The 22,486-nt window shown below is 27.2% G+C and overlaps 1 protein-coding gene across 2 annotated transcripts in view; it reads left to right on the forward strand.

Annotated features, from left to right (window-relative positions):
• The window catches only part of LOC107448812 (carboxypeptidase D), a 233,923-nt gene that overhangs the window by 31,495 nt on the left and 179,942 nt on the right, over positions 1 to 22,486 (forward strand). The gene's annotated exons all lie outside the window — the stretch shown is intronic.

Here is a 22,486-nt window from a genome sequence, read left to right on the forward strand (position 1 = left end):
GTAATGCTTTCCCCACAGCATTAGCGCTGTTAATCATGATAGAACTGTTTTACTGCATATGATTTACGAACAAAATAATTACGCTATAAAAATTTCAGGATTTAATAAAAGTAAAAAGCACAGACACCCTGAATGCAGCATTCATAAAATCCATTTTCCCGTAAAATTTTATGCCTTAATTTTTCAAGTAATATTTATTTAATTACATAAATTGAGTGATTTTACGGTGAATAAAGTATATAAAAATTACTGTGCATCTTTAGTCCTGTAAAGGTTTACACGGTCCAAATGGATGTTACGGTTAATAGTACTGGCACTCTGATGGCCAGAACAGTAAGTTTACAGTACGTTTATTCGGAATTGTTCGCAGTTTGGAATATGAAAAAAACAATATTTGCTGCAGAAACTAAAATTGTATTGTAACAAAATAAACTTATATGCCTTTAAAACAAAGAACTTAAGATATGAAGAAAAAAAATAAACTACTAAAAAATAATTTTCTTACATTGGATATAAAACGAACAACAAGAGAATGCGCCGAGAACTTTAGTGAAAGATTATTTTTGTTTTTTAAACCTTAAACTTAACTTCTAGTAAGAGAGGCAAAAAAATTAGTTCAAAATATATACTTGTAGTTATTTTATCGTATAAATCTGTAATAATCGAAAATAAAAGGTATAGGAAATTTTTTTCGTATTTTCTTTATTTTTTCAAGAGATGAATACAAAATATAATAAGCATATCCTTTAACAACTTTTTTTATGATCAGGAATGCTTTTTAACAGTCAACTTTAATTTATAGAAAGTGTACACCAAAATTAATTTCAGAGAAAACAAAATTCGCATTTAAATTTTTACATGCATATTAACCATCAAAATTAAAAAAAAAAAAACTATTTTTGCAAAAACTGAAATGTCTTTGAACTGGTTTTACGAACAAGTGCGACGACTTTATTGTCTTTTTACAATTCATTATTTCGGTTAAAACAAACTCTGCTTTTCAAGCGTAAAATTTGGATGAATTTCTACTCCAAACATAAAAATGTAACTAGTGCTTTTAGTTTCTTAAGAAATGAACATTCGAAGCAATAAAAATTTTCGGCACCCCATTTTCCGTCCGTAAAGTTTACTCCCAATTTTATTATTTACTCGTTTCTGACCTTTTTTTTCTCCTTTTAGTTTCGTTTTAAAAATGCGAGTTAGTTTCTCAACGTTTCGAAATTTACTCATTGTTACGATAATTTACGATCGGAACTAAAAGCAAAGTTATGAAGATTCTTTTTCGTAAAAGCTGATTTATTAATTTAAAAGCTGGCTCGAAACTGGTAGTGAAGTAAGCGGATTAAGTTTATATTTAGAAATAAAACTTTGTATTGAATGCTCGCAAAATATATTGTCGTTAATTAAAGTTATATAACTAATCTTGAATCGGCAGAACTGTATTTTATTGATTCTTTAAAGCCTGTTTGGTTAATAGATGGGAGAGTTTATTTTAATTATAATGATTGTATTTCCTTAAATAATTAGAAGAAATATCGATAGTTTCAGGATTTCAGTTAATTAATTGGGAAGCATTACTTTCTACCCAAAGATAAGGAAATTATAAATAAATGGTAACAGTATTATTTATTATTAAACTGGTATTTTTCATAAAAAGAATAGAAAATAATATTTCACGTTACATAATTTAATGAACATAACGTAACGTAACGTAACGTAACGTGTAAGTTTTTGAAAGACAACTAGAAAAATGAGTATTGATATTTTTTACAGCACAACAGGATTGCTCATAAACTAATTTAGTAGAATTTCATTCTTTTATGAAAGTTATAATGTTGTAGTAAATAGTTAAAGTAAACAATTTTTAACACCATTTCAAAGCTTCGACAGAAATTTAAAACTAAAGGGTTTGAAATATTATTAACTTTTATAGTTTTTTTCATGAAATACGATTATAACTTATCTCATTATTTTATGTTTTATTTTAGAATCGAAGATTATGAGGAGCGTTTCTATAAACGTATAGGTTATGAAGAATCTTTTAAAATCATTAATAATTATAATAATGAATGATAGCATTATAGTCAATTTTAGTAACATTAATATTCATAAAATAATATTGTAATACAAAATTACGTTTCATAGCATAACATGTTCTTACAATTCACTTTTATTGACCTATGTACAGTTATATTAATACTGATAGTAATAATATTTGCTATTTTAATATACTCTTTCATCAGAAAATTATAATTATGTATTTTATGTTACGAAATACAGATTTAATTTAGCCAACACAGACTTATTTAGATATATTTTGAGTATAAGTTATGAAAAGTTTAAAGATGAAATTGTAAAAAGTTAGAGCACTCAATATATACGTATTTATATTCAAGATCACTATTATATTTCGTAAAAACGAATTAAGAATTATTATTATAAATAAATCTCATGCAAGGTAACTATGCTCAGAACTTCGTCGGTGACTGATATAAAATAAAATTATTTCTCCTGTAGTAGCATGAAATCTATTTATATGCTTATTGTATATAAATATAATTAATACAATTGTGTTGCATATAAAAATGAAATTTTAATGCACCGTATACATTGCATACAAATTTAATTACGAGTAAATATAATTGAATCTGAACCAAAATATAAACATGACTAAAATGTGCACAAAATTACACCTTTTTGGGTCTGTTAATTTGCTTATGGTGTTACAAATTGAGGAAAAAGCTATTAGAGCAACAATCAGATTAATATATAAGAAAAAAAAATATTAATTTAATTTTGGGATTTTCTATTTATTACTTTATTTAAATATTTGAAATAAGCAATCATATATGCTAGAAAATTTCAAACAGCAGGAAATCGAGCTTAACACTTAAAAAATATCTTGCGAAAAATTAAGTAATTTCTTTTACATTACTCCAAGTGCTTATAAGTATTTTATTCTGAATGGGGTTTGTTTATTTTTTTGACGCAAATATTTTATAAACTTTTTTTTTAAATATATGTCTCATTCGAAAAATAGGACGTAAACAAAAGCAGAGATGTTATTTTATTGCATAATTTTGCAACCATGACAACTACATTGATCAATTTACTTTCCTTTTGAGCATTCAGCATTTCTATTATTGCCAAAGTAGGACGTGATTTCAATGGTTGATCAATACGTTGATTGATATGGTAATTCGTTGATTCAATGGTTGATAATTCAATACGTTGAATCCCAACTAATGAGTAGAGCAATATGTTATTTCTTTTTCCATAATGTGAACAGCTAAGTTGATGATAAAAAAAAAGAATTTTTTTTTTCTGTAGTGGCAAATGCAAAAAATGTCTAAATTAATCTATCTATTATTTATGACGAATAGTTAAATTGTAAGCGTTTTGCTATCTTAAAGTATTTCACATTATAAAATTCTAGTTATGCTTTTTTCAGTAATGTATTTTCTTACAGAGCAAAAGTTTTCCACAATACTATTAAGACACAAGTAATGCAGAATCTTCTTCGATTAACTAATTTTTTTTTGTTCCACAAGAATTTATCATTCTATAACATTAAATTTTATTTTATTTTGATTACTAACCAATGCAAATAAGTAAAACAAATTTGAATTTGGTATCAATTTAAATTTCTTAGAAATCCTAAAAAATTTCGATTTTTAAACTTTTTGCAAATATTTGTTTTCCAAGAATTTGGTGTATAGTTAAAAACACTAAATTCTTGAAAAAAAAATTATTATTATTAATGAAAAATAGAAGCATTTAAATTGAGTAAAAGTTTGAAAGAGGACAATATATTATTATTATCATTTTGTAAAAAGTATCAATACGTGAAAAAAACTTTCAAATTTTGCTAATTAAATTACGAATGCTAGCAAATTTTAATGTAATTTGTCTAATGTAATTCAATTTCAAATCTAAGCCAAAAAATAATATAAAGTGTGAAATAAAAGATACCGTTTGCTTTATTACATAAGCTTTATTTCTTCAAAGATGAAAAAATAAGAGAAAAACTTGCATAAATTCAAAATAAGTTTAAGTAGTAAAAGCTTTTTTTCTTAGAGGGAAAAAATGTTTTTTTAAGTGGGAAAAAATCGATATTGCATTTTCTAAAATACAGAATTATCTTCTATATTAAGGATTAGTTTTAAATTGAGTTCCTCATAATGAACTTTAAACATCAAAACTCTATGTATATATGAAAAAATAAATAAAATTATTAAAAATAAATTTTAAAAAAAATCTTTTGCAGAATTTCATCATTTAGATGTGGAATGTGAATTTTGGGATTTGAATGTTATTGTCTTTATTTTGCTTAATATATAATTAGTATCTTATGTAAATAGTATCTTGGATTTAAATGTAATTATTTTTCTTCTGTCCAATATATTTGTCTAATAAAATTAGTGTTTCGGATTTCAATATTCTTATCTATATTTTGTCCAATATATTTGTCTAATATAATTAGTATTTTGGATTTGAAAGTCGTTATCTTTATTTTGTATAATATATTTGTTCGTCTAGCTGATATAACTCTACTGCTTAAAATAGATATCACGTCGTTAACGATTCTAAACTTGACTCTGGTATACCCATATATTCATAAGCTTACCACCCTGTTTTAAAATATCATAACACTATCCTCGAGACTATCCTCGAGACTATATTCGTGGCATTCATTAATGAAAAAAACTCAGATACATATTGTATGAAAATCTATCCTAATTTTAATTCTATTTTTATACATTATGAAGGAGTTAAATTGATTTTACAAATTGCTACATGGTTGCGCTAAAAAAAGAACAGAACGAGTTTAAAACTAAATTATTTCTCATTACTAAGCTATCTACGAAAATAATTTCCCCAATTTTCAGAAACCTTATTTTGTTCTATATTATTGATTGGGGTGTTCAAAATCAGGATCCGAACAATAATTGGAAGCAGCTCCAAAAAGCGATCAAGCACGTTCGTTTGTCATTTGAAGAGACACTTTAATAGCACGTATTTTGGGTCACGGGTACAGAAGTGAGTAACAGTTCAAAATTGTTGGTCAATGCAGAAGGTTGAGGTGGAAGATTAAAACCATCCATCACTGAGCCCCGCACGATAATGAAAACTTCAGAAACAAAAACACTCCATAAATGGAACAAAATCGATAGAATGAAAGTGGACACAATTTTAGAGCTTAATTTTTAATATCAAATAACTTCTATTATTTTTTAAATGAAGGTTTAAAATTGAAGAGTTTTAAATGAAAAGTTTAAATAAAGAGTTCAGAAAATTGGAATTTTTAGAAAAGATACTTTCGAATTTTGAAAAGGCAAGAAAATGTAGGATGAATTTATCGTAAATGCATTTGATTTTTATTTTTCAGATTTAGTAGAACAACATTATGGGCGTCCTTTTTTATGGATGTAATTTATACCTTTAAACTCGGAGAAGAATGTATTCGAAGAAGCTAAACCGTAAATTGTACAAAATTATACCATTGACATGTTTTCTAAAGTATTGATATTAAATTCATTTATTAATTAAGAAATATATTATTAAAACGTAATTTAAATAATTGTAGTCTCATAGCAGTATGCATGTTGTTATATATTATTAAAATAAATAACTTTAGAGAGCATTAAATTTTCCTCGAAATTACGTAATTAGCTCGAAAAATCATGAGAAAAAGTTCAATATAATATTAAATATATGAGAATATTTGTTACTTTAAATGGACAAAGTATGACAATATACATTAATAGCCTCCATAATTTATGTGTTTTTCTTTAAAATTGTTATTAAAAATTGTACCATTACATGCTATTTGTCAATATTATTAAAACATGATATTTGTTTTGTACATGATATTTGCTTGAAAATGACTGAAACACACTTATACTGTTTATGAGACCTTTTGGAAATCAAAACTAAATGCTTTAATTGCGGCTTGAAAAAATGCAGCCTTACCTATGTTTAATATAAAATTCATTTATAAAGATATATTTGTATTGCAAATTATACCAAGTTGATGGGAAAAAGTATATTAGATGAGTGGAATTCGTATTGATAAAGAAGCAAAAAATTTCTTTTGTTATCATATATATAAATAAATACTATTTTATTATCATCATATAAATGTTTTCATTAAATTACATTGTAAATATTTAATTAGATACCAAAAATGAGAACTACTAAGAATTTACTATTTTCTCTCATATTAAAAAATACATTTTGATAAAATAGTTCTCATAAATAATCCTCAATCTGATCAGTCAAATGATAGTAAAATTTTTGTTATTTTTATCAAATCGATTTCCGCTTATTTGGTACATTTTCCCCAGCTACTTGGGGAAATCATTAACGTTAATAAGAAGTATTTTTATGATGCAAAAAAAAGGCTTTTGACGTTTCGGAAATAGTTTAAATAAATCTATTTAACAAATGCATGCTTGCATTTTTTGAAACCACTTTTAATTTACAAATAGTGAGAAGTTTTTGAAAAGTTTCAGAAGCATTAAAAATATATTTCAGTTACCTTCAATCACTACGATACAACAAGGATCATGTTGCGATCAATATCTTAAATACAAAACTTTCATTAAAAAGTAGGAGATTTAAATTTCTTAAATGATAAAACTATAATTTTATTCTTCTTCAGAAAATTCAGCTTTGATTACTACCATAAATGAATTTCGTTGCAGAACATATTTTCGCGTGACAAGCGTTTTTACTCGGATTTGAACCACAAACACTGGCGCATAGTATCGCAATTCAATTTAAATGCTTACGAAACAGAACAGTCAGTTTAAACTAATATTACGATTGCTTTACGATTTTTTTTTTTGCATCTCATTCTGGCAGCTCGGCATAAATTATTATGATTAATATTTTTATTACCTTTGGGCGAAATAGTTAAGCTTCAAAGAATTTTTATGCTGGATTACATTGTAGCCATTGCTAATTTTTTAAGCATATTAAACTGTTTTTATTATTTTCGTTTCCGAATGAATAAAGGATTTGGTCTATAAATAGTTATCCTGTGATGAATGAGTGTTTTTGTAAACTTTTAATTTTTTATGTATTAAAATTTTCCCTTTTTCCTTAATTATGAATAATTATTAATCTCTGAATAATTATTAACGGATGGTTTTTGTTCCAACTTTGCTCACAGTTGACTAAACTAAGTGGCGCAACAGCTTAAAAAGGGCCAAGCCCATCTAATTAATTAACTAAAAATTAATTAACTGCTCAAATAATAACTACACAAAAAAATCTGTGTTTATAAGTTACTATATATACTACTAAATACAAATATTTAATTTGTTAAGATAATTCTCAACTGATTAAATTTTTATAGGTTTCTCTTTTTTAAAGGGGTATAATAGTAAAATTTTTAAGTGATTTTAAATTTTCAAATTATTTTTAAATATCTAAATTTTTTGTAAATAAATACATTTAATACATTTGTTAAATAAATATATTTAATCAAATGCACTTTTAAATGTTTGTTTTCTAATAAATTTCAGAATAAATAATAAAATAAATCTTTTAAGCTGTTTATCAAAAAATAATTTCCTTAGTTTACTATTTCTTTGAAAAAATATTTATGCATAGAGATTTTCTCTTAGAATGCCTTTAATTATTATTTATATACTGCAAAATTTTCTCTTATTTAGATAATGAATTAAAATTAATTTTAGAAATATAAACAAAAAATAGTATAAGACGGTAACTTAAAAATTAATTCAATTAATTAGTAGCTAATCAAATTCAGTTATTGCATGATATTGCAAATTTTCATAAATTTTCACAGTGTTAAGTGAGTGCCCTTTCAAAACTTAAAATGCCTTTTTCTGTGAGGATGGAGTCTGCCGTTTTTTATTCCTAGGTTGTATATATATATTGTGTTTTGGGTAATTTCAAGTTGATCCATTACCATATACTAGTAGAACAAACTCTGTAATGCAAAGTAACAAAAATAGTCTGTTTTTTTGTCATATTTCTTATTCAAGTAGTAAATCAATAATGAGGATATATAATTTTTTGTTATTTGCTTGCACATAACCTTTTACTGATAAGCGCGCACAAAATTATTGCAAAAAGTTACATAAAGAAAAATAAACTATATTGGACATAAATTTAATCGCGAAGATGTGTTTAAACTCTTAACTAAATTTCATTTAAATTGCACTTAAACTAAATAAATCATCCTAGCATTTATGCACAACTAAAAAGTGAAGTAAACGCCTTTGAAAATTTAATCTCATTAGCTGAAATAACTGTGTTTATATGATATAGGCGAATAGAATGAATATTTAACTCAAATCAATAGAAGTTTTCGAAACAGTTTTCTAAAGAAAGGTTTGCAATGATCTAAATTAGTTAAACGAGTTCAATTCGTTACGGTGGAAAATTAAATTACCTTATTCAATGTGCTTTGAGTTTAACTATTTCATATAAGCGATGATCTGGAAGCGTGTCACATTAATATTTCATTTACTTTATTTATAAAGTAAATTAGGGTAAGAATACTTAAGAAAACTTGAATTAAAATATTTATTATTTGTCATGAGCATGTGATTTATTTTTATTAAATAGTTAGATTCATTAGATAGTTTTGCTATATTTAAAATATATTTTGTTTGCTTTTGAATAAAATAAGCTTATACATTTTTTAAAAAATTACTTAAGCAGGTTTTAAGTATAGAATTTAAAATAAACTTAGATAGAAAGAAAGTAAAGAAGTTTTAAAATTGTTCAACAATAAAATACAGATTTTGAAAGTCATTACTTCATCAATTAGTTTACTTAGAGAACTTTAAAGTTAAGAATTGTAACTTGTTAATGCACTATAAAATTTAATGCTATTCAATGCGATAAATAGCGGGTAATACTTTATTTATAAAAAAAAGAAGAAAAAAAACTGAAACAACAAAAAAAATTGTTTTCAAGGATTTACAAAAACACACTATTTCTAGGCGCCAGGACCAATTTTATAAGAATCAGGATATTAGAGAAGAAAAAATCATTAAAGCTTATTATTTTCTTAAGTTACAAAATGACATTTAGACACTTGAAAGAGGGAATAATCACATTAACTTCTTTAAACTTTAAATTTTACTCTTACTTATGTTTTATGCACTAAATATTTATTACTTTGGCAAAATATCTTTCTTTTAAAACGAAATTACTCCATAATCATTTTTCTCATTGAATTTAGAAAGATGATTTTATCTCAAACTAGAAATGGTGAACCAATGGCATGTGGCAGGTTTTTTTTTCTGTGTCACGCGAGTAGTGCATATAAAAGTACTATTGGTAAATAGCTTAATTTTTTTGGTCGAAATAAAATTTTTTTTAAAGAGAAACACATGAATCCTTTTCTCAATTTCTTTGTGCCAATATGATTTAAAAAAAAGCACATTTGACTGACTATTAAAAGTAGTTTCAGTTAAATAAATTATAAAATTCATTTGTATTTTTTCTCATAAGCGTATGCATTTAAATAAGGTATGTGATTGTTTAACTCCTGGAAAAAAATCCAAATCCTATGTTAAATTTCAAATAAGTTATAGAAAGTCAAAAAAGTAAAACATCTATGCTTTATCGATGAAAGCAAAACTATCTAGACCCCTTAAATTTGCGCTATATTATGCGTAAGGGCTAAAATAAAAATGTTTTTTCTTCATTACATTTGGCGTCTTAAGAAAATTCTAGAAGGTGCTTTTTCAAACCGTTTCACACAGCACAATAAAACTAATTTTGCGCCATCATTTGTTAAAGATATTATCAAGTAATCGTCGAATTGAAACTTAATTATCTTATTTATATTTTCAACAATCAGAAAACAAAAATTATTTTGAAATGACTTACGTTTGGACATTTTATCGTGCAATATATCATGTAATGTGTAGTATCACTCATACCTTTTCTGCTTTGAAACAGTTTTCATGGGTGCTCTAAAACAAAATTAACAGCTGAAAAGTCAAAACCCAGTGCATAAAATGACGCCATCTTAGTTAATAATTTTTCTTTTATCGCTTAGAAAGAAATGAAATCTTCGGGTAATTACATTTAAGCACACAAAACTCTTTTTTTTTTCTGTTTTTTTTTTCTGTTTTTGTTTTGCATTTTACGAGCGTTCACTCTAAAATGGCAAACTAGTGCAATGGTTTCTAGTGCATTTTAGGCTTTGTTTTCATACTCATTTTATTTTCACAGAAACGCTGATGACGATTGGATTTCCAGCCTCGCTTATTGGCGACTATTCAAAATTTGATTAAACTGTCTTTGCATGCATGCGCAGAGCATAAAATATAATAAAATAATAAATGGACCACCCTGAGTAACTTTTTATCTAATAATCGAATTTTCACATTCTAGGACTAAATCGTAATGGTTCGAGATGGTGACCTCAAATACGATAATTAATAAGTACAGACGAAATCAGACACAAAAACCTGCATTCTCTGAATAAACATACCTTTTTTTCGACAGTTTCGGATTTTTAACCCCCAAAATATGGGAAATAGGGTCCCCATAGTTTGGTTAAGGGAGCTGTCCAAAGTTTGGGCCTCAAAATCTTAGTTTTATTTTTTGCATATTTCCCCATATCTCGAGAAACTTTCAAAAGAATTGAAAAATCTTTAGACACAATTATAAAATTCGTTTATCTAAAGATAGTTCCATGCGAAAAATAAAATTTGGTAAATTTTTACTATTTAGCAGTCGTAAAGCTTTTAAATTTTAAAGTATACAACTTTTTTACATCATTTGAAAGTTTCTAATTTTACATGGCAAAATACAGAATTTGAGCGAAATCAGTTAAATAGTTCCTGAGAAATAGAATTTTAAACGTACGTCTTTTTTAAAATTTGATTTGTGAAGGTTTCAATACCGTAAAAGTAAAAAAAAAGTGTCTTTCTTTAAATTTTACGGTCAATTGGATGAACAGACAGCTGCTGGCTATTTTACCATAATTTTAGACTGAAAATTCTAACAGTGTAGAATTGTGACTAAGAAGAGGAACAAATTGAATTTAAGAGTCATTATTTACAGTTAATAACTCAGAATAGTTAGAAAAATAACATATTATTCGCTAGAAAGTGATTTTTTATACAATCATGCAGCTTTTCAAGAACAGGACGTGAAAGTTCAAGAATTTGGTTGTTTCTATCAGTAAAACTTATTTAGTTCTTTAATTTAAATTCTGTTTTAGTTTTATTCGAGGAATTAGTTGAAAAATTCTGAATGTTCAGGATTTTCATTCTCTTCATTCGCATTGTAGTTATAGTGGCGAGATTTTAATCAAAGGTATCCATGCCCATATATTTATTGGAAAATTCAGTTGTTACTATCTACTAGAATTACTACTCTTACTGGAATTAAGTTCCTTCTGAAGAAAACATTACTATAACGAAATTGAAATGTAATTCAAGACTTACGCATCTCCTCTTTGCTTTGTGTATTTTAGGAAATAAATTATAAATAGTTTCTCCTCAAAATACTTGATTCAAAGGCTGAATATTTATGCATCGAATAAATATGTACATGCTAACTTTAGAAGCAATATGGTGTTCCTTAATCCTAAAATTTCATTTCGATAAAATAAGGTATAAAATCTTAAGTAGATTACCTAGCACGGATAATATGAAAAAAAAAACAAATAGTGCGCGTAAACAAGAATTTCAGAAAATTTAAGTCTTTTAAAAGTTTGAGCTTCAGATTTGATGAATAGAGAAAGTAATAAAAGTACTTATGGTATTAAACTATTTAATAACCGTTTAATTTTAGTTGTAAGAGAAATAGACAGATTTCGTATACATTCGTATGCAGTTAAAAAAAAGTTTTGTAAATTTCTAGCGGAAAGAGGGACGTTTTAATTCTTTTAGAAAATCCAATTAGTTGGTTTTTCCGAAGTGAAATTAAAGTAAAATTAATTAATTTATGTTATAAAATAAGATTTTGTAAGTAGATTATGATAATAAAATTGTAGTGAACAAAAACTATTAGCTAATATAAATTATTTATTTGCAAAAATTTTAGGTTTTTTTAAACTGCATGAAAATTTTAATAATAAAATCTAGAAAAGTGAACTATGTAGAATTTTAAAAATTATTTTTCAGAAGGTCCATTGCCGTCAGAGTTGAGCTTTAAATTAACAAGTATTGTGTGTGAAAGTTATTAAATGATCTCTACTAAGTTTGCCCCACATTGGACTGATCGTTAAGACATGGTTCCCATCAGATCACCGAAGTCAAGCATCACTGACTGCGGTCAGCGTGCGGGTGGATGACCACTTGGATCAGTCTGCGCAGGGACCGCGGGTGAGCGGTATTGGTCCTCGATAAACTGTTCTACCGTAAAGTGCTCAACTTCGCGTGCAGGTCGTTGGGCTACCGAAGCAGGGGTTCCACTGCAGAGGATCAAAATTGTGATGTCTTGTCTTCAGATCATCCTCAGGTGTGTTTCTCAGACCGTCGCCAATAGCCCATTGTGCAGCTCTAGTGCGACGTGAATGAACTACAACTACAACAACAACTCTACTAAGTTTGTAAACTGTAAACTTACATTACACTATGAAGGAGCCAAGGTGGCTCAGGGGATAGAGTGTTCACCTCTTAATGAGGTGACCTAGGTTTGAATTCCAGCTGTTGCTGGTTGAATAGAATTTTGCTCCTTGCTCACACTGACCACAGTACTGACTTGAAATATCCTTAGAGGTAAATGGATAATGGATTAGAGCCCCCCTGACCATGAGGCTAACTGTGGTAGGATATCGTGATTTTCATCTCCATGTAACGTAAACACCAGTTAGTTTCATGAAAAAGTCCTCCAGGATGGCTAGTTAGTCTCAATGGTTGATCCAAAATTGGCCTTGTCTTCTGCGTCGGGATCAAAATTACAAGCTAAGGAGTTGAACATTGATAGTCGTATACTTAGTCGAATAAACGTCTGTTATAAAATTAAAAATTAAATTTACTATAAGACACAATGAATTAAATGCTCCAAAAAATCAGAAAAATCTTTGAAAGCTTTCAAAACCTAATTTTATAACCCCCTGCCCCTTAGCAAAAAAATATATTTTAAGAAAAATACAGATTTATCAGTTTCAAGGTCTGCATATTGAAACCAATCTCTTAAATTTATAAACTAAATCTCACATAAATTAGAAAAGGGTAACATAGTTTAAAGTGACGTCCAATTACATAAGACAAACCGTTGCAAATTGTAAATGGCGTTCTTCTTTATCGTGGAGTCGATAACTTCCTCTATTTTATCCAATTTAAGGGAAAATTCAACAATACACATAAATGTAGTTTAGTATCTGTCGCTGATAGGATTATGACTGCTGGTGTTTACAGTTTGTGATTAATAATTATGAAATCACGATTTTTAGATCATTTTTTGAATACGTTTTTTTGCAAGAAAAAATTGAAATAAAATATAGAAGAATAATACAAAATTTTAGGTTAATAGGTTAAAAAATGGGTTTATCGTATTAGCTGTTTTCAGATGTCAGCAAATAAACAAATTTTAAAAAATAATAACCAAAAAAAAATATATATATATCTATATACGCCTATTTATTTTTACTTATTTTGCTTTTCTTGCGGCTAACAATTACACGAATGTAAAAGAATAATTTTATTTATAAAATGTTATTAAGTATAATAAAAAAATCATTATGTAAGTTCAGTTAGAAAAGCATGTTTTTATTTGGAAAAAAATATCTCCCCAAATTTTCTACTTATGTGGAGTGTTGTATAAATATTTTGTTTTTCTCTTAAACTGCATTTAAAACGCTTAAAATATTCAGAACTTTTTTCTCAAATAGTAAAGATAAACTTTCTGTAAGAAATCAATGAGAAAAACTCATTTGGCTTCAGTTATAGAAGCCATCAGAGAAAATTAAACAAAAAAAGAAGAGAAAAAAAGAGGAACAGAGCTATATTTTTCTGTGAACATGACTCCCCGTTGCTATAATTATGCTGCGATCGACTTCTGCAGTTGCTAATGCGATAACAAAATATCGAAATTAAATACACTTGTCATAGTAATGGCGATGGGGTGGAAAGTAGCATTATGGTTTACGTATTTCCGGCTTTTCACTTCCGTTTTCTTTACGTTATCGCTATCGAAATATGTACCCCAGAGCTGTACTTCCCCTAATGTATTTCTAGAACACTAACTTTCATTTTCTGCCATATTTTGTTTCTGTTTATTTATGAATTTAACATTTTCTGTCTCTATTAAAAAACGCCTTTTTCCAATTGGATTAAAGAAGTAAAACAATTATGCGTTCGGTATGTTTCAAACCGTTCCACGACTGAAGTTGCATTTGCAGCACCTTTTGATGTTCTGTAACAGTTTTTGGTTATGCAAGCAATTAATTTCTGTACTTACGTGTGAAATGCAATTAATATTTTCTGAACGATAAATGAACTTTATTCAGTCAAATATCTCTCAGTCTGTTTGATGATCTTTTATCATCGTTCTGGTCATTTAATTATCCCACGCTTATAGACTTTCTGGTTATTATCAACAAAACACTTGTACGCAGTTTGGGGTCATCGTTAATACTGATTTTTTTTTCATTTAAATATTTTAGTGAACTTTTATTTTTTAAATTTTCGGATCACAAATTGCGAAGGGATCAAGCTCCACCATGACAATGCACATCCTTTGCAATACGCAAAAACATTAGAAATTGGTTGGAAAGTGTTGTTGCATCCCACATATAGTTCCGATTTTGCACCATCGTATTATCATTTATTTCGAAGTTCACAAAATATTTTAAATGAACAAAATTTACTCTATTAATACCGATGACTTCAGATCACCTTTGATTAAACGTTTTGCTGATAACGATTAGAGGTTAAATCAGTGCAAGGCCATGAAATGATTAGACAAAAAGTCATTAAACAGAAGTAGAGATATATGACTGATTAAAGTGAATTTATTCCATAGATAAAAAATTTTAGTTTTATTCCTCATTAAAATACAGAAATTAATCTTAAACAAACCTAATTTCTTGACAAAAATTATTGCGAGAAATTAAGACTGCAAAAAATTCCGGATCAATTTGTGGTATAAAGTACCGGCACTTTTGGTGCATCATTCGTAAAATTCCTTTTACTGTAAAATCCATTTTTACCGTACAATTAATTTTTACAGTAAAATTTATTTAATTAGAGCGATTCAGTGATTTTACGGTAATTATTACTGTAAAAATTACGATATATCAGATTTTTTGTTTCGTAACATGTTCCGATAAAAATGGATTTTTACCGGAGTGATGGTACTTTTTATTTTTTTTTACCGTCAAGATAAACTGATAACTTCTAATGGGGTTACTACTTTGGTTTAATTAAATAATGCAAGTGCATGGTTTCAGATGAGAGATATTTCAGATCAAAATATAAATATTTTTATCATATGGGGAGCATGAATATTCGGTTTCGTCTATAAAAAAATTATAGAGCTGAACAATCGAGAAACTATTCTTTATCTTTTTTAAGGAAAGTATACAAAAGAGTGAGTGAGTTTCGTTGGTTAATGGGTTAATTTCAAAGTGGTGTATAAGAATTGCATTATAACTCCAAAAAGACATGAAATGTGTTCAATTATGAATGACTATAAAGAAAAGTTGGAATACAATGTCTTTATTTTGACATAAATTTAAGCAATTGAATATTGTTGCACTTAGTATTTTTGCACTTATATTTATTTGGATTACGTGTTTCTTTCATACTTTTATAAATTTTTTAGTTGTATAGAGCAAAAAGTTGAATATTAAATAACCTTTTTATTATTGAAATAAGTATTATATTTTATTATTTAGATCTAAAATTATTTTTTTTTTCGTTTTTGAGTTTTTACTGTTTGGCTCCGTATTATCATAAAAGCTTTCATTGAAATAATTTTTTCCCCAATTACACTGAGAAGAAAAGAACTGCCAAATCTGTCAGAATATGCTAAAATTCACCCTATTTTCAGCTCCGAAATGCTCGGTAATTACGTATTACTAAGGCTCTTTGGCAATGACTTTGACAAAATTAACAACAAAATCTTGTTTTTCAATATGTTTTAAATTTTGGTAAGTATGGTAAAATTTGATAATTTTAACATGATACTTTAGAGGACGACATAAAAACCTAATATATGAGTAAATTTTACTAAATTTGAGGCAGTAAGAATTGTAATTTTTAAATTATAATTTTTGTTCACCGTTACCTTATTAACGGAAAAATTTATAAAATGGTCTTAATGCCGTATATTTTGTTTTTGTCAGCAGAATTATATTTTTTACTAAAAATATTAGTGCCAAAAGATACGGTAATTTTACCAGACTTTTTTCTCCGTGAAAATATATGAGTTCAAAACATGCATGTAGCATTAAATTTAAAGGGTGTTTTGTAAAAATTTAGAGGGCTATTAAAATTTATAACTATAATATATATTTTTATGATTCTTTTCAAAAATAAAGTAAAACAAAATTGAATCCTTGTGAAAAAAAAATCGGAAACGGGTGCAGATTATGGAGCGCAATTTAATAATAAAGCGTGAAAAAAAATATACGATGTTAAAATCTCAGGAATCACCAAGGAAAAAAGCAGGAGAGAAAGCGCTAAAACCAGTTTGGTGGCCTACTGAAACTTGGAGGTGTTCTGAGGAGTTCTTGCTTTTTAATTCTTAATCTGTTTCCTATAGCAATCAAATGGTTTTAATGTTTCTAGTACCTCTTTTATTCGTGAGATGTTAGATTTCTAGTACATTTTTGTTGTTTCCTCGCTTAAAAATTAGTTTGGTACATTAAATGTATATTGAACGATTTCATTTCTGACGAGAATGCTAAAAATGTGTATTAAGTTTCTTTACGAAAGATTTCGTGACATTCCATTTTGATCAATGTGAGATATTGAAAAACCATGCGATGGTTTAGTGTACCAGATGGTATAACCTCACACAGAATATTGAAATTGCTTCTGAAACATTTGAAAAATTAAGAAATCTGTATTAAATAAATTTAATTACTGTTTTAGTAATTATAGTGTTTTTCCTTGATATGTTGATTGTGTTACAGTTTCATATTATCATTACTATTTATTATAATTTTTCTGAACATGAATACGGAGCTGCTAAATAAAATTTCAGATGAAAAAAAATACTAATACGCTTAAAAAAATTAAAAATACAAATAAATAGCCGATTTTATTCAACTAATTTTAAAAAGGTTGATAAAGAATCTGAGCATGCTGAAATAGGGTTGCAAGCAAAGAATATCAGACAGCAATCACCTTATATTGTCTAGTTTCTTTTTTTGCAATTTTGATAAATGAAAGATACTTTTGTGTTCCTATAATATTTGATATTAAATACTCATTCTAATATACTGTAATAGTATTTGTATTTGTTAAGATTTTATTACAAGTAGAATAGAAGTAATCTGATTTGAAGAATTAATTGCTTTATTTTTACTTGTTGTGATTATCGTTTGTCAATTTGTAAATAACACGTGATGCCATCTTTCAGCAAAAATAATTAATCGTGTCAATTTTACTTGCTGCTACTCTTTTGATATGGTTTGTCATGTCGTAAATAACGTCATCTAATGGCATCGACGTATGGCGCCATCTCTTAACAAATGGTTAAATGGTTTTGCAATGGCTTATTATACTAATTACACGTTATAAGATAATAAAATATATATATAATAATATTTTTTACGTTATAGTTTTGATGGTACATATTTTCCTTCAAATTAATTTCTAACCTTACTTATTTGAATTGTTCTCGAAACTGCTTCGAAATAACTGAGCTACGTAAACTATACTATATCAATGTTTGTTAAAAGATGAAAGGAAAGGAATGTTTATTCTATATAATAACACTTATATTAGCTGTAACACAGATTCAGGAAATGCTTTGAGCATTTTTCACTAATTAAGATCTATAGAAAGTTTATTAATGAGTGTTGAAAAGTCAACACCTTTCAAATTTTTAAAAATATTTCTAATATTAACAAGTTTAAAAAAATATTAATTTGTAAAAAACCTAGCGAAAAATTTAACACCTGAATTATCTGTAAATAATTCATTTTAATGAGATTCTTCTTCTTTGTTAGTTTTCGTTGAGCCGATAGTTAATAAAAAGTATATTTTAGAAGTTATTAAAATCAGTAAAAACTGGAGTTACTGAAAATTGTTCAAAATTACTATGCTTTTTTTAAAGTTAAAATATGCTTTAAAATAAAAATAAACTCCTCGAATTGTGCTAAAAATATTGCTAACTTAATGAACTAATTAATGATTGAGAAATTTTAAAGAAGATCATATTTAACGAAAATAAAGTTCGGAAAAGTAATTTTTATGAGATTTTTTGCTAATAAAATGATATATATTTTTGTAAGAGTTTAATATCTTAAAACTAAAATGTCGCTCCTTTAAATCTCTTTTATTTGACTATAGAAGACTTAAATTTTCATTTGATTATTTCATGATATTCATAAAGCTGATGATGGCATAAACTCTGTTATTATTTTTATAAAGTTAGCTTTAAAATGAAAAAAGACGATAGAATCTCCACTTAGAATCAAATGACAGTTATCTTAAAGACATGAATTGTTAATAGCAATTAGAATTGTTCTAATGAAATTGATTTATTATTTTTCTTTTATGCAATCTGTTTTTAGTTCAACCTTATGTACAAAAAGCAAAAGAAAACTTAGGAATTCCTTAATTACGGATTTTCATGTACTATATTTTAATAAATTGTCGTAAAATTTGGGTAATTTGTTAATTTATTTGGTCAGCTACCTTTTTGGGCAAAAAAACACAGTTTTCATAATGAACATCAGCAAAATTAATCGTTAACCGTTGATTTATAAAAGATAATAACAAAAAGCTTCCCATATCAATTCGCAGATGTGCCCCCTTCGCCATCAAAAATTTAACATTCGCTGTAATCGTAACATTCGCTGTAAAATTTAAAAATCGCTGCAAATATAAAGGTTTTGGGTTCAAAACAAAGCAAAGAACATCTATCTGCATTGGTGAACTCTCTCACACTCAAAAGATGGCAGCACAACACAATTTCGACCCCTTTCATGATTATCTTTAATTCAAAAAACAAATTTTATAAGTATTAACATCAATGTCTGAGCTGAAGATAACATTAACGGAGATGAAATTAATTTATGGTCAACGGCCAAGCATTTAACGAGAAAAAATTGCGTATGAGCCCGTATTTTAATGGTGATGAAAAATTTACAGGCATAAATTAATTTTTACGGCCAGTGACAGTAAAAATTTTTGCCGACCACTGACCGTAATATTTTCGAATGTATGACGCGATATAAATGGTTCGAATATGGCTATCACAGAGAGATGATAATTTAAGCTATTTGAATGGATGAAAAAGAAATAATATGAATAAACAAGCATTTTTTGATAGATTTGGATTCTTCCCCGTCCAAACGAGGGAGGGGGGGGGAATTTCAATCTACAAAATAGGGTTTCATTAAATTAATCAAAAAAATGGATGGAAGTTTGAGACGCTTTTAGGATTTTCCTCACTGGGAGATTATGCGACCCATTTTACATAAATTTCGTCTACAAAATTTATGTAGTTTAAAATTAAATAGAAATTTGTATCTTTTACGCATCAAAAACTATCTCATCGTTCTTAAATAAAGCTGTAAGGAATTAATAAATAATTATTAAAATAAAATAGTGAAAAATCATTGAAATATCCTTATATAAATGAGTTTTATATTTGAGATTTTATTTTAGATTTTCTAAGTGTAGTTTTTTTTTTCAATTAATAGCATACGAATTTTCATTGTAATTTCTGTAAGTCACATGTTTATGTTTTTTTTTATGAAATTAAATTTACCTTTTGACTACAAATGATTGTTCGAATAATAGGCTACTCATTTGGTAAACAAGTTTTTTTTTTTAAAAAAAAATCGCTTGCGGAAAATAAACCAACCCAAATAATATGCTAGTTTTTAAAAGTTTAAATAAATTATTTAAAGTATTCATAAGTCTTCAATTTTTACCGTGCGAAATATTTAATACAGTAGAACCTTGATTGTTATTTTCTTATGGAACCATTCATGGTGAAGACTGATACGGGAAAACGAAGAATATCGGTCTGCATAAAATATCGAATAATGACTCAAAATTGAATAAAGTATTAAAAGATGTAAATTTCATTAAAAAAAGCATTAAAAATTAATTTATGTTATTTCATTAGTTTATTCATTTATTTTATAATCATTTCACGATTAATTTTAATTAGAAAAACTATATACTTACGGAAAAAAAATTTTTTTTTCGAAGTAAATGAAAGTTGAATAGATTGTTGATCATTTTCTGTAACTTCATGTGAATACAGAAAAGGTCTTACTGTGCATGTCCCTTGAATATCCAAAATATTTGTTATATCCGATTTGATATTAATTTATTCGTTGATATTATTATATTTATTCGATATTTTAATATTTGCTGAGGATAGATTAGGAAATCTATCAGTGCTCACTTGACCTTGAGAAAAGTTGATGTAAGGCACACTGTCAAATATATACCGGGCAGTGGCACTTAACTAGACCTAGTATATACAGTCCCTTTCCAAATTATTAGACGCAGTATAAAATTCCATGTAAAATCTTAATTNTATTCTTATTTGAATTTTCCGATGCTTTTCCCCTTTTTCATGGAATCGCCCAAAACTATATACTTACGGAAATTTTTTTTTTCGAAGTAAATGAAAGTTGAATAGATTGTTTTCTGTAACTTCATGTGAATACAGAAAAGGTCTTACTGTGTATGTCCCTTGAATATCCAAAATATTTGTTATATCAGATTTGATATTAATTTATTCGTTGATATTAACATATTTATCGATATTTTAATATTTGCTGAGGATAGATTAGGAAATCTATCAGTGTTCACTTGACATTAAAAAAAATTGATGTAAGGCACACTGTCAAATATATACCGGGCAGTGGCACTTACCTAGACCTAGTATATACAGTCCCTTTCCAAATTATTAGACGCAGTATAAAATTCCATGTAAAATCTTAATTATCATACTATACAGCTTTATTGTTTTTACGTGACTGAAACCGGTTTCACTTATTTACGTTCGTATATCAATTGGTGAAATTAGACGATATATAATATAAATTGAACGATTAAATAAATCAAACGATATATTATATAAATATGGAATATTTATTATATCAGGCATTATATTATTAGTATATTATAATAATTAGACTAAATTATTAAACGCACTGTAGTTTTTTAATAATTACATATTTTACACGAGTTTATATGCAGTAATTTTATATTTAAACGTACATGCAATGGGTTTTTATGCAGGAGATTTTTGATATACTTCCTATTCGTATTTATTTTTAACGTATAGCATTACAATGTTAACCAATTGATACACGGACGAAAACAAGTGCAAACTGGTTTCAGCCGCGTAAGAACAATAAAGCTGTATAGTTTCTCCTGATTATTAAGATTTTACATAGAATTTAAAAGTGCGTCTAATAATTTGGCCGGGGACTGTATTTCGGATATTTACTGAAGAGACTATGTGATTGTCAACATTCACTGGTGGTCGTCAACAACCACAAATTTCGGTCATTCACAGTAACATTCATTTTTACCATTTTGTTGTTTTGAGCATGTCTAAATAATTGTTAAAACGTGATTTCAAAACTTCTAAATAAATCTAAAATCATTCATTGGGTCGCTGTAAAACTTGTTAGCTATCTTATTTTATGAACAAACTATAATATAAACATCAAAAGATGACACAGAAAAAATCGGGGGCCTAAATTCTAAAGTGAACAAGGGCCCCCACCCCCCCAAGCTCTTGGGTGCATTCTTGGGTAAATTCTAAATTCCCCCCCAAATTATTCGTTTTATTTAGTGTAAAAATCTCCCCCCCCCAAGCTTTAAGTGGGAGCATCGTGCGCCCACCTTCCCCCCTGGTGGGGGCCCCTGAAAGTAAACAACCACTTTATTTTGTTATTCTGTTGCCAACACATAAAAAATGCATAAAAATTACATTTATCAAACTTCATTGTTATAATAATAACCGGTTGTTTATCAATAATAACCGGTAAAAAAGATAAATTTGCTTGAGTTAATCATTTTCACCGGCGTCTTCGGTAAGGAATAATTACGGATTATTATTGTTAATAACCAATTAATCACATTGACCGTGATATATATATATATATATATTATAAGTTCAAAATGAAGATAAAACAAAGATAAATTACAGGTATATGAAAAAAGGGAGAAAAAAAAATAGCAAACAACTGGGGAAAAAAATAATAAAGAAAATACGAAAAAAAAATTATAAAATTTTTTTAAAAATTCCGGAAAATAAAAGATATAGTTTTTTCATCAGCCCACACGATTATATCCGCAAAAAGAGCTGTGGCTGATAAAAA

Source organism: Parasteatoda tepidariorum, chromosome 2 (assembly GCF_043381705.1).
Source record: "Parasteatoda tepidariorum isolate YZ-2023 chromosome 2, CAS_Ptep_4.0, whole genome shotgun sequence".
In the NCBI taxonomy this organism is placed as follows: Eukaryota; Metazoa; Arthropoda; class Arachnida; order Araneae; family Theridiidae; genus Parasteatoda; species Parasteatoda tepidariorum.